The 12405-nt window shown below is 37.2% G+C and overlaps 1 protein-coding gene across 1 annotated transcript in view; it reads left to right on the top strand.

Annotated features, from left to right (window-relative positions):
- The window catches only part of LOC149534015 (uncharacterized), a 163839-nt gene that overhangs the window by 142329 nt on the left and 9105 nt on the right, over window positions 1–12405 (top strand). The gene's annotated exons all lie outside the window — the stretch shown is intronic.

The following is a 12405-nucleotide window of genomic DNA, read 5'->3' on the forward strand; positions in this document are numbered from 1 at the left end:
TTTTTATAAACCATTTCATAATCTTATTAACTAAATACAAATCTGTAGACCTTTTCTAAAATACATTCTATTTTTCGTTCTTTTGCCTACAAAATTATAGGGATTTGAATCAGTTGTGGCAAATGTTCAAAGAGGGAAGATTGAGTAAATGGTTTAAGACTGAGTCTTTATGAACAATTAGAGTCATATAGAATTTTTCTAGGAGATGGTTATAAGTCGAATTGGACTTTGTCTAGTCTGTTTGAAGGCCATTTAAGAGCAGTTGGAGTGTTTTAAGGTCAGTTTTGATGCGTTGTTAGGTTGTTTATTGGATGTAATGACTTTTTCCAAGAGGAGGGCTTCTTTTTAGCGAGTTTTGACTCCTATTTTTGGGCCTTTTGGATTGGATTCGACCACAAGAGGTGGAGTTGGAGTTTGTACTTAAGGAAGTTGTAACTCATTTGTAAAGAGTTCTCTCTTATGCAATTTGGGCTCTTTGTGATCTTTCTATCCTTTGGGCATATTTTTTGCATGATTCTGTAACTCAGTTTATGATATTCAGAAGCTACCTTGGAGACTGTTTTGGCATAATTTTTATCATCTTCTTGTCATTTGCAGAATTGTGTTAGTGTGATTTGGTCAAACTGTTAGTGAAAGCCTTATTTTCCTTTTAGTTTTGTCTCACTTTTGTACCTATTCTGTGATAAAATATATGGCACAAGTTGCAGGTTGTGTATAGAAAAAGTAATTTGTTCTCTATTGTGAACGATTCCTTTTCCTTTACTGAGCATATATCCATTTCAACCTTTTTGCAAAATATTTATGTGCATGTATATGTTAGGCAAGTCGTGTGAGTTCGAAGATTATTTCATTGTTTTCAAGTGTAAAAATTCTCTGAAAATCACAGATTCGAACTTTAGGTGCATCACCATAGGTTTAGTTTTGTTTTTCCGTATCTTTTTATCCCTTTCCCTCCTAAGTTTTCAAGCTTTAAGTGAAGCATTTGATAGGAACCGGCCTAGAAACCGGAGGTCTCACTTCATTGCATGTCCCACGTAGAAGTGATTCTTATGTTATACCAGGATTACTGAACTCTTTCAGTTCAGTATCGGGTGTAACTTTTGGTACTTAACAGTAACAATTAATCACATTCATAAAATCATTCAACATGAAAACCTGTAACAATCACTCATTGTTAATAATCATGGAATCACTCAACATGAAAACTTGTAACCATGGAATCACTCACCATGGCAGATTTGTAACAATTACTCATAGAATCACTCAACATGATAGATTTGTAACAATTACTCATGGAATCACTCAACACGACAGATTTGTAAGATTCACAGCGAAGCCTTTAATCATGGAATCTCTCAACGTGAATTGTCATGGAATCTCTCAACATGACATCAAACTCCCATTACGGAATCTCTCAACGCGATGACATCATGGACTCTCTCAACATGATGTTCACCATCGCATAGTGAAAGAGTTATCATAGCTGATCTTACAATCTCATTTATTTACCTAAGAATAGAAATGGACATTATAAAAACATTACTTAGTTCCATTTAAGTCTCAAATTTTACAGCTACCATAAGCATCACAAGCATATATGAGAGTGAAGGAGATTCCACAGGCACTCCCTTTTAATTATGAAGCTTTCCTCTAAAGCAAAAAACTCCCTCTAAAGCTCAACATCTCCCTCTATAGCTATAATCCTTATCTTGTTGCATCCTACAACCAAGAGAGATTATTAAAATCAACTATCAATGCTAAACATAATATATTTTTAAGCAATATAACCATAAATACTCATCTCTTTGTGGTCTAATTTCAATAAACACATACACAAAGAGGTTCAGAATGATGCCTCAATAGCTAGTGTAAATATCATAGCATCAATACAATTATATAATATAAACATCAACTCCATGCAATACTCATCTTTGTAACCTCAAGCAATACCTTATAACAACAAAGTCCCACTTTGTAACTGAAGAATGCAATCAACTTGACACAATCTTGCATGAGATAATGACCAATATGCACCCATGGTGGCCATGTATAAGGTCAAGCTTTCCTAAACCATCCAACAAATTGTTGATCCTCCTCCAAAAACCAAAGTGAAATTTACCTTCTGAAATCTTCAGAATACAATCTCTTGCAACAGATAAATTTTGGAAGTCAAAAATAAATTCTTTCGTTTAGTTCTAAACTTCTTGACCAGAAGAAGTGTTTAAAAAACAACAATTTAAACTTTTAATTCTTCAAAGCAAAGGGGGAAAATGTTAGCAAGACCCGACAAAGTCAAAAGAATTATAATAAATTGTTGCCACGGTAGCCAACGGTGATCAAGAAACGATTGAGATGATCATATGCGATTTCCAATGGCTTGAAGTAGAATGAAAATTTCCATTTCTCTAAAATTTCAAATTTCTTCTTCAAGTCCTTAATAATTCTAGATGTCACAGTCTTGAAGGCATAAACTAGAGGATATAAGGTAGCCCTAAAGCTCTCCATGGGAAGCACAAAAGAACTTAGCTCCAAGTAAATTCCATCTGCTCCAAATTCCATCTTATTCGTTGGCACTAGGTCTATATTCAAAGGCCACAGAGAGGTTCCGATAATAGAAGCTCCCCTGTTCGATTGCATAAACATTCCCAAGTGCTAGATGCTTAAAATTGCTTTCTAGAGCATGACAATGACAAATTGGAATGACAACCGCTCTCAAATCACTCCAAAATTTGTGTCAATTGAGCGAGGAAGAGAAGCAACTTTGGAGAGCTGTGCATAGCAAATGGACCTTGTCATTGCGTCCGGAACATCAATTCGGTGAAAATCGACTATAAATTCGCCTATGCTGGGCCAAAGTTGATTTTGAGGCAAATTTTTTTTTGCAAATTGGACCTCGAAGGTCTGATTTGCAAGTACAGTATGATCATTCTTTAGATCTGCAAATTTTGTTTCAGATTGGTATTTTAATTTTCTTTGCAATCCATCAGATTTTTTTTTTGCATTTTTTTGCCCAGTTGGCTCTGCAGAGAATTTTTTTTTTATAGGAACCAAGGAATGACACCTCGACCCTGTGCGAAATGTTCCTTCATATTATTTGACAGGCACACTTTACATTTTCGGCAGGGGCTTAGCAAGTTCCGACTGACACGATCATCGACGAGCATCATTCATTATTCCGGCAAATAAGCCCCCACTTATCGGCGAACACTGTTCCCACAGTTCGGCTTACCTTATAATCTGGCAACCTTGCCTTTGTAACAACCTCCACGATAGAAGGTTTTTAAACACCTGCAGCAATAGTCCATAGTGCATGTGGGATTTTACATCCCACATCCCAGTGTCAATTTATCTTCACAGGTGGCGACTTTATTTAAACTTTGGCCATGCCTTCAATCCCGCCAGTACGCGATTTTCTGGCATTCGGTACTCCCACCTTCCTGCCTTAATGCGGGCAAGTCAGCTCACCGACCTGCCACATGTTGGCTCCAATGACTGCCATGCTGACACTCTGCCTTGTCCAAGACACATCAACACCACGTGGAAGCTTTGACTCAGCGCCCAGTCAACAGGTACGTCCTAGTCAGCTCAGCCACATAAGCGGACACATCAGCCTAGCGGTATTGCCAGCTCATTTTTTCATACAAATCCGTACATGCTGACGGCATCGTCTATAGGACATGTCATTGTTGACATCACCCAGGCGGCTATTTTTTCATTTACATTAGAATTTCACGGGATTAAATTTGATGGTTGTTTGACCATCATTTCCAAGCACTTTTGAACTGTTGCGGCAACCATTTGACTGTTAATTTTAACCTCGTAGTTTGCTGCCCAGACCCCTCTCCAGATGCAGTTTTGATTTGACAGTCTGACTTTGGGAGGCCATAACTCAGTCATCCGGACTCCAAATCAGGTACAATTTTTTTATATTTTGGGTAGAATTTCCTGAACTTTTTAGTGGTGTAGTTCCTTTCTGGTTTTGGTGCATGGATTTGTCAAAAATTGCGTCTTTTGGCAACTATACCTGTCTAATCATGGATTTTGCAACTTGAAACACTCCATACGGGCTCATCTAGACTCGAAAACAGGTTCTATTTTTTTTGAAAGTGCTTAATTTGTTGTCTACTTTCCGAATTTGCATTTAGATTCTAGGGTTGTGTGGACAAAAATATCACTTTCAGACCTAGGGCCTTTTTTACATTGTATTGTTTTGATTACTTTTCAAAATTGTTATACATTTGAGCTACAGTTCTTAGTGATAGATTTGAGCCTTAAAAGGCAATTGTAAACAACAAAATCAGAAGTCCACTTTGTACATTTTGATAAGTGGCCTATTGTACACACACTACATATAAAGTGCCAAAAGTATCTTTTTTTGGTGGGGGTCTTTTGATTGAGTGAATATGGGAGGTGTCTCTTGTGTTCTTGTGTCGTCTCTCTTTTGTGCCCTTTTACTTTTCTGCATCATGGGTTCACCTCAAAGTCCACTTCTAACTTCACACAATTATTCTACATGGAAAGATATTGTATGGAGTAGATTAATGGAAAAAGGTCTAAACCTTTATGTTGATGGTACAATCCCCAAACCCACTGATGCTACAACACTCTTTGATTGGAAAATTAAATACCAATAGGCTTTAGGAATTATCAAGAGTTGTGTACATAGAGATCTTTTCTTCCACATTTCCAGTTTCAAGGAAGCCAAGCCTGCTTGGGAAAAACTTGAATCATTGTATGGTAAGGTGGATGAGGAAAACGGATTCCAGATTGAGGATGATCTACTTCTATTGGATCCAAAGAATTTTGACACAATTCAAGATTATATCAACAAAGCCAATGAGTTTAGAGCGCTACATAAAGATTGTGGTAATCCTATGAAAGATGATAGGTTAATTCATCACATCTTGAAGAGGCTACCTTTAGAGTATGCTTCCTTTGTTTTGAGTTACAACACTCATAGGTTGACCATGGGAAGTGCTTTCCAAAAGCCTACATTTGATGCATTTGTAGAAATGTTGATTTTTGAACAAACCAAGTTGATAGATATGGGACTTCTCACATCATCAAAGACCAAAGCATTGGTGGCTAGTAATGAGAACCAATCAAGTCAAAGTGGAAAAAGTTCTAACAAGAAGAAGAAGAAGCAGTGGAAGCAAAAATCACAATCTGAGACATAACAAACTTCCTCCTCAGAACAAGGCAATAAATCTTCCAACAAGAAGGGAAACAATGAAAAGAAGGACAAACGTTTTTGTGCATATTGCAAGAAACCAAATCATGATGAGCATCATTGCAAGACTAAGAGAATCGATGAGTTAGAAAACTTACTCAAGAAGAACAAAATCAATGTGCCAAATGCTTCCAAGGATTCAACTCCAACCACTTAAAAGGGAAAAGGGCAAGCACTTATGACTGGTTCAAGTTCTTCATCGGAACGGATTCTTGACTCAGGTGCCTCATATCATATGGGTTCTTCAAAGGGAGACTTTTCTTCATTGAAGCAGTCACAGGTACCACACATCTTTGTAGGAGATGATATAAAAATGGAAGTTGAAGGGAAAGGACATGTGGAGATGGAAAATGGAGAATTCAAAGGCGTTCTCTATGTTCCAAACGTTAGCTCTAATCTCCTCTCAATTTACCAAATCACTAACCTTGGAGATTGCAACAAAGTTGAGTTCCTTCCTAATTCAGCAGTGGTGTGCAATCTCAAAGATGATTCATTGGTTGTAGTGGGGAAAGTCAATCATGACAAGAGGCTTTATTCCTTCTCTCACTTTGTGCCTAAGTCTCCTTCACAAGCCTTGTTGACTCAATCTCATTCACAAACCAAATTATGGCATGAGCAGTATGTTCATCTTGCCTTCTACTATCTTCAACAACTTTGCTCAAAAACCATGGTCAAAGGTCTACCTACAATCAACTTTTCTAAGGGTGAATGTTCAACATGTTTAGTGGATAAGCATCTAGAGGAGAAGTTTGATAAAGGGAAGTCTTCAAGAGCACCAATTGTTCTTCAGTTGGTTCACATGGTACTAGCAGGTCCTTTTGTAGTGACATCGGTCAGCCAGGGTCGCTACATACTCACTTTCATTGATGACTTTTCATGCTACACATGGGTCTACTTTCTTCATCACAAGAATGAAGTGGTTGATAAGCTTCAAGCCTTCAAGAGTGATGTTGAACAACAATCAAGAAAAGCCATCAAGGTTCTTTGGATGGACAATGAAAGTCGATATGTAAACACAAAGACTTAAAGACTTTTGCAAACTTGAGGGTATTGATCTTCAAAATCCACCAGCATTCAGTCCACACAAGACAGATGTTGCAGCATTGAGGATACGAACTCTTAAGACCATGACAAGTTGCATGATACAAGCCAACTCTCTTGATCCTACACTTGAAGTCGAAGCTATTAGCGGTGCCAATAACATACTTAACAGGTCTCCTCATTATGTGCTAGATGGAAAGACTCCTTTTGAGGCATGGTGTGGCAGAAAACCAGTTGTGAAACACTTTAGAGTCTTTGGTTGTCCAACATGGGCAAACATATCTTCCAAGGGATGCAAGGCACCACCACCTAGGCCTTGTACTTTCATCGGATATGTAGATGGTGTTAAGGCATATAGACTTATGGATCTTGAGACTCATGAGATTTTTGTTGAGAGGAATGTACACTTTGAGGAAAGTTCACCCAGCTTATCCTCTAATCCTCTTCGCACTTCATACATTGTGGAAACTGATAGTGACACTAGTGATAGTGATTTAACAAACTTAGATATGTGGGATCCTATTGACAGATGTAGAGAGAGGTCACATCATCAGCACATTCCACATACATATATTGCCACAGTGATAGGTCCAACACAACAGGGTACACCTTTTCTTCCAGCTCCAGCAATAGGGGATGACTACATAGCAGATATTTCAGGTTTGTTTGTGGAGTCATACCTAGCAGACTTGGGAGACATCATTGATGATATACATCTTCTCTTTGATGAAGAAGAGCCTTCTTCAGTTGTTGCAAGGGCTCACTCTGACCCTCATGTCCATTCTCTACATGATTGATCTTTACAGGTTGATATGATTGTGGATCTTATGTACAACAGTTGCAGGAGGTCTCTTTATCATTTGAGGAGACAGTTGGTTCTTTGGGACAGGTTCTACATACATCCTTGCTAGATCTGCATTCGTTCTTTTCAGCAGTGTTGGAAGGGGTGACCATCAGTATAGACACTGGGACAGTTGAGTAGGTTTCAAAGACATCATTCATCATCGGGATTCTTTCTACACACAGGGGAAGCATCTCGTTTGTACCTTTGCCATTGTTTCTTCCAAAGGGGAGGAACATTATTCAACAGTCATGGACCAGCTTCTACCTTGGAGCAACTATCACTAATCGATACTCTACATTTGGCGGGGGGGGACTATCTTGTCTCTCTCCTTTTTCTCTCTTATGGGCCAGATTTTTTCCTCTTATGGGGTTTTGTTCTTCTCATACTTCTCTTTTGTATATACTTGATGTATGTCATAATGGGGGGGTCTTGATTACTCCATCCATCCATGCATCTTGTCTTTTCATCTCTCGTTTTGGGGGAGGGTTTTTCCCATGAGGTTTTCCCTCTTTCTTCGCTTTATGAGAGATTGCATTTCATTATGTACATGGGTACCTAACATGGCCTAGTAGCCGGGACCCATTATGCATTTCATCCTAGTTTTTGTGAGCTTAAGTGCATTCCCCTAAGTTGCACTTAAGGGGGGGTTTTGGTGTAAATGAGTATTTACTTATTACACTTTACTTAAGTTTACTTAGGTCAATGCATTATTTTATTATGCATTATTATTTCTTAGGTGAGACACTTAGGAGTTTGCGTACTCTTATGAGTTGTCATATTGACAACACATGTGACCACCACCAAAAAGTATACATAGATACCAATTTTCTGCGGGGAGTTGAAATTCTAATTGCTTAAGATGTGAAATAGGAAGGTGGAAAAGACTTAAAGAGGCACGGGAAGAAAAGCTGTCTAGTCTTTTGCAATATTGGGGGAGTGGAATTTATTTTAGAATGTGATGCTCTCAAGGACATGAGAGACAAGCATGCCAATTAGTGACAAATGTTTCTTGGTGGAGTTTATTCAACGTGGAGACAATTGAGAAGATATGTTTGCTTATCACTTCCTCGAATGTGAAGCTGATTAAAATGCAGATCATTATGTCAAGTTGGATGTCCAATGGGCTAGTTTTAGCCTTGTTGATGTTAAAAATTTAATCTATTTAAATAGTTGCCTTCAATCTCCACCACCTGTTTCTATCAAGAAAGAAAGAATGAAAAGGTTAGTTAGGCTTGGGTGAACCGTGATACTATGCCAAATAATCTCCCACCAACCTTAGCCCTTCAATCAAAAAAGTAGAGAAGAAAAGGAAAGTGGGTGGGGAAGAAAGGTAATATGTATAAGGTAATAAGATGTTTTATAACCATAAAATGTAAACATTTACCATTGTAGAATGGTTATCAAAGCACAATGCATAGAAAAATATAACATAGATTCAAACAATATAACAGAGACTCAGTACTACCAATAGAGCATTCATTTTTTGTACCAAAATACTAGAATGGCAAGGGAATGTTATCTCTTTTTTGATACCAAAAACATGAGTACATCAACCATAATCCAAAGTTCTTATATAATGGTTGGTTGGGAGAACCAACCGACGCATCCCCTTGCTTCCTAACTACCCATCCCAACAAAGCCAAACTAATGCTTAATTACAACATTGCTTTATTACGTGCTACAACCATATTTTCTCATATCTTTAATTTATTCCTTTTTGGACTTAGGGCACCAAGTGAATAATAAACAACTGCCTGAGCTAAGTTGTGTTTTGTCTTTGTCAGATATTCTTTAATTGTTCTCTTTGGAAATATTGGATTTTGGAAAAAACATTAGTGGTGCACAACAAGAAAGAAAAGATACTCCAAATCACATAATTTATTTTATTCAACACAAGTCCACACCCGTCTTACAAGCTTGCAGACTTAGAAAATCTGGAACTAATTACTAACTTTTTATAATTACTAGTTGTCCAAAATCTTATCAAACTAAAATTAAGATAAAAACAGTTCAGAAGAATTATCTTCTCAAACTCTAATCTTGGCAATTTGTTGCTTTTGCATCAGACTCTCAAGGAAGAAATTTTTTTTTCATGGGCTCCTGTCCATGAGGTCCTCAATATTAATTCCACAAGTGAATAGGTCTGATCCTGTCATCCATGTTGAATCTTCAAATGGATGCCCTTCCATTTGACCAAGAATTTTAGAAGTTCCCTACCTCTTGTTTTCATGACGACTTTCATGTCCAAGATTTACTTAGGTTGCTTTGGTGTCTCTTTCGACAATTGTTGCTCCCATTCCATGGCCCGTTCTTCAACTATTTTAGAATCTTGGATTGTTTGTTCCCCATCCTTATAAGGGTATAAGTCTGAAACATTAAATATACGAGATATCTTGATGTCGTTTGGAAGCTTGATCTCATATGCATTGCTTGAGAACTTCCGTAGAACCCGACAAGGACCAATTTTCTTTGCTTTCAGCTTATTACATTCTCCTCTTGGAAATCTTTCTTTTCTAAGATGAACTAGGACCATAACCCCAACATTAAAATTAACTTCTTTCCTTTTCATATCAGCTTTCCTTTTGTACTTAATGATACTTTCCTCAAGTTTTGTCTTCACTTGTTCGTGCAATTCTTGGATTGTATTGGAAAAATCCTCACCATTAGCATTCCTTGTCTCCATTTTACTTAGATTTCTTAGCTCGGGGACTCCTCCAGGATGCATACCACACAAAATTTGAAAATCACTCTTACCTATACTTCTGTTAGGAGAATCATTATATGCAAACTTAGGTTGTGCAAGCACCAAGTCCCACAGTTTGGGGATAGTAAAATTAGCTGCTACTCAAAGTAGTGCCCAATTTCTTCCATAGAGTCCTCCAAAAGTATCCTACAAATTTAGTGTCTTGATTAGAGACAATACTCTTAGGAAGTCCATGTAGTCTAACTATCTCTTTGACAAACGAATGAGCCATTTTAGAAAACCTATCAACCACTAGAAATATTGAATTTATGTCCTTTATGTGTTTTTGGTAGACCAAATACAAAGTTCATACTGATTGAATCTCATGGCCTATTTGGGATGGTTGATACAAACTTGCATTTTGTTAGCTTCCTTTGGCATGTTGGCATACTTAACACCTCTTCACAAACTTCTTAACATCATTTCCCATACTTGGCCAATAATAATGTGAACTTAATTGAGTCAGTGTCTTGTTTTGTCCAAAATGCGCTGCTAAGCTTCCACTGTGCTTCTCTTTCTATATATTCTCTCTCATGGAACTTCTTGGAAAGCAAAGCTGGTTGCCTTTGAATAGTAGACCCTCCTATATCATGTGTTCCATCCAAGTACTTCTATCACTACTCAGGGATTTAAACAAGCTTCATATGCTTCTTTGAAGTCCCTATCTTCTATGTACATCTCCTTCAAGTCATCAAATCCCAATATACTTACTTGAGATTCCTGCAAGATCAAACTACTACTCAATGAATCTGTGACTTTGTAAAGTTGACCACTCTTGTGTTTTATGACGATAGTAAAACTTTGCAAAAGTTCAACTCATTTGACATGTCTTTGGTTCAACTTATGTTTACTATTGATAAATTGTAAAGCATGATTGCTAGTGAACAAGACAAATTCCTTAGGCATGAGATAATGCCTCCATTTCTTTAATGCTTGTATGATGGAATAGAACTCTTGACCATATGTTAAATATCTTCTCTTTGCATCATTAAGCTCTTCATTGAAGTAAGCAATAGGATTTCCATCTTGACTGAGGACAATGTCTATAGTAGTCCCACTGACATCACACTCAACTTGAAAAGGCTTCGTAAAATAAGGTAAAGACAAGATAGTTTCCTCTGTAATTTTCTTTTTAAGCATATGAAAGCTCTTATCAACCACTTCTGTCCAATAGAATGTCTTTTTATCTCCCTTGATCGTATCTACTATTGGAGCACAAATCCCATGAAAATTCCTTATGAATTTTCTATAGAAATTGGCCAAACCATGAAAATTTCTTACATCAAAGATGTTCTTAGGAGTAGGCCATTCCATGATTGCCTTATCTTGTCCTTGTCCATCTTTGGTCCTTGTGAGATGACAAATCCTAGGTAAACCAATTTTGTCTTGAAGAAGGTGCACTTTTTGAGAGTGATTAGTAGCTTTTCCTCATGCGATTTATTTGATACCATCCTTAAATGTTTTAAATAATCTTCCTTTGAGCTACTATAAATCAGGATGTCATCCAAGTATACTATGACAAACCTGTGAAATCTTTAAACACCTCATTCATAAGACGCATGAAAGTGCTTGGAGCATTAGTTAAGCCAAATGACATAACTTGCCATTCATCGACCATGGTTTGTTTTAAATACTATCTTCCACTCATAACCTTCTCTAATTCTAATTTGATGGTCAACCACTTTTCAAGACTATTTTAGAAAATACTTAGCACCACTTAAACAATCCAATAAATCATCAATCCTTGGCAAAGGGAACCTATACCTGATGGTGATTTTGTTCATTGCTCTAGAATTTATGCACATTCTCCAATTTCCATCCTTCTTTGGACTCAAAATAGTTGGAACCACACAAGGGCTTAAACTTTTCTTTATGAATCCTTTCCTCAACAATTCTTGCACCTATTTCTTAATTTCTTTGTTATCCCTCGGTGTCATCTCGTAGGTAACCTTATTTCGAAGATTTGCTCGTGCAATCAAATCTATGTGATGGTTGATACTCCTTAATGGGGGTAAAGCATTAGGAAGATCATCCACTACTGTCTTTATACTTTTCCAACATATCTTGGATTTCTTTAGGAAAATCAATTATCTTTGTGCTAGTAACTTCACTTTTAAGCTTTCCTATCAAAGTAAAGTTTATCTTTTCTTTCTTAATTTGGCGTAAAATTGTTTACCACCCATTAGCTTCACTCTAGAGCTTGGCTCAACAACAACATGTTCCTCCTTCAAGGGTGTAAGAATTTGCTTCGTCCCATCTTTCTCAAAAGTGTAAGTACTGTCTCGCCCATCATGCATAGCCTTTTTGTCATATTGCCAAGGTCTTCCAAGTAAAAACGTGGCAAACATCCATGGGCATAACATCACACACTATCCGATTTTTTAAAGTTCCTATTTGTAAATCCACTTTACACTACTCATTAACTAAGAGTTGATCTCCTTTTTGCAACCATGATACTTTGTAAGTGTAATGTTCCCATCATAAAATAAATATTTAATTAAACCTTTGTTAATGGGCCGATTGATTTAGTATATCTCAGACCCATTT

This window comes from Cupressus sempervirens, chromosome 10 (genome assembly GCF_028749045.1).
Source record: "Cupressus sempervirens isolate cs-2001-9-10 chromosome 10, ASM2874904v1, whole genome shotgun sequence".
In the NCBI taxonomy this organism is placed as follows: domain Eukaryota; kingdom Viridiplantae; phylum Streptophyta; class Pinopsida; order Cupressales; family Cupressaceae; genus Cupressus; species Cupressus sempervirens.